We start from the raw sequence: 1706 nt of genomic DNA on the forward strand, positions 1-1706 counted from the left end.
TCCAAATACTTATCAGAGGCTTTCCCTAATCAGCCTTCCTCTATTCCCATTGCTTTCTATTAGATCCTATATATTTTTCTGTTAGCACTTACTGCTGCCTGAAATTGCCTCTTTGTTTCCTGTATCTTTTCACTTGCTATTCTAAATCTTCTCCCATATAAGCTTATTATACATATAGATTTGTTCACATTCTACCTTTTGGAAAATATTACCAGTTGGTTCTGATCAAGAATACAATACATATTTTTGAATTAAAAAATATAAAATAATCCAATGCTTTGTGAAACTGATAGAAAAGGAAGTCAAGATGATTTCCTTATGCTTTTGTTCTACATATTCAGATATTTCTGTTACCTTCTCTGAGATTGACTTCCTGTTTTCTGTTTTTGGTTCACCTTATCATCACCAAAACTAATCAGAAGAGTGTAACTGTTGTTTACAACTATTATGAGGAGCAAGATGAACAGTTTCAGAGCAATTCAGACCAAGAAGCTGTGTACCCTAAATAGTCTAAATGAGCTAGGTGTCTGAATTTACAACCACTTTTGTTAAGTAGACATTATATAACTTCACTTTGAATTAGAAACACTAGGTAATCATAATGATAAAAGTGTCTTTTAGGAAAAATTGCTTTGAACTAGGGCAGATAGCTTGAAATATGGAGAATGAGGGAGTTTTCCTGTGCTCACTTTCCGTTCCTGTGACTTTGTGTTGTGTTCAAACTGAGATAATACATTTAACTGCTTGGGGTCTACATAATGCAAATCAACTTTGGGTGGTGTTAAAATAAATGCTATTGTAGTTTTCACTTTGAATTTTACATGTTTATTGCCAGTATTTAGGAAAAAATGGCTTCTATTTATTGACCTTATATCTTGCAGTCTTGCTATAATAGTTTATTAATTTTAGGAAGATATTGGTAATTTTTAAATTAAAGATATGGAATGCTTCATGAATTTGTGTGTCATCCTTGAGCAGGGGTCAGGCTAATCTTCTCTGTATCCTTCCAATTTTAGTATATGTGCTGCCAAACCGAGCACAATATTGGTAATTATTCATATTTGTGTGTGTGTGTGTGGTAATGTGTCTGTGAGCAAAGATATATTTAACTTTCTTACTTTTTAGTATTCATGCATTTAATTTTATGTTCTTGCTTTTTTTTTCTATTAGCAGGATGATTTAAAAGTTAGTGTGAGGTGGGGACATCTATTTTCTCCTGAAATTAATGGAGAAGCTTAAGAATTTCTACTCACTATGATTTTTATTGTGTTTTTTTTTTGGTTGATATTTAAAAAATTAAGTTTAGGAAATTCCCCGTTATTCCTAGTTTGTTTGCTGGGAGTTTTTTGAGGTCTGTGGATGTGTGCATGTGTGTGATGTGAGGGCTTGGAGTGATGGTGGTGGCAGAGGTATTGGTTTGTACCCGGGATCTTGCACATGCAAGAAATATGTTCCACCTCTGTCTCATGCCTCAATCCAGAATTTTTATCATAAATAGGTGTTGGATTTTGTAAAATGTTATTTTCTTATGTATTGATATGAATGGTGGGTAGAGCGTTTGCCTTGCACACAGCCAACCCAGGTTCGATTCCTCTGTCCCTCTCAGAGAGCCTGGCGAGCTAACAAGAGTATTCCGCCCACACGGCAGAGCCTGACAAGCTACCTGTGGCATATTTGGTATGGCAAAAACAGTAACAACAAGTCTG

At 34.9% G+C, this 1706-nt stretch overlaps 1 non-coding gene across 1 annotated transcript; it reads right to left on the reverse strand.

Annotated features, from left to right (window-relative positions):
* Window positions 1-933: 933 nt before the first annotated feature.
* On the reverse strand, window positions 934-1040 carry LOC129401310 (U6 spliceosomal RNA). The gene has a single exon (XR_008628241.1). It is a non-coding gene; the product is annotated as a U6 spliceosomal RNA (small nuclear RNA).
* Between the last annotated feature and the right edge of the window lie 666 nt (window positions 1041-1706).

This window comes from Sorex araneus, chromosome 1, assembly GCF_027595985.1.
Source record: "Sorex araneus isolate mSorAra2 chromosome 1, mSorAra2.pri, whole genome shotgun sequence".
In the NCBI taxonomy this organism is placed as follows: Eukaryota; Metazoa; Chordata; class Mammalia; order Eulipotyphla; family Soricidae; genus Sorex; species Sorex araneus.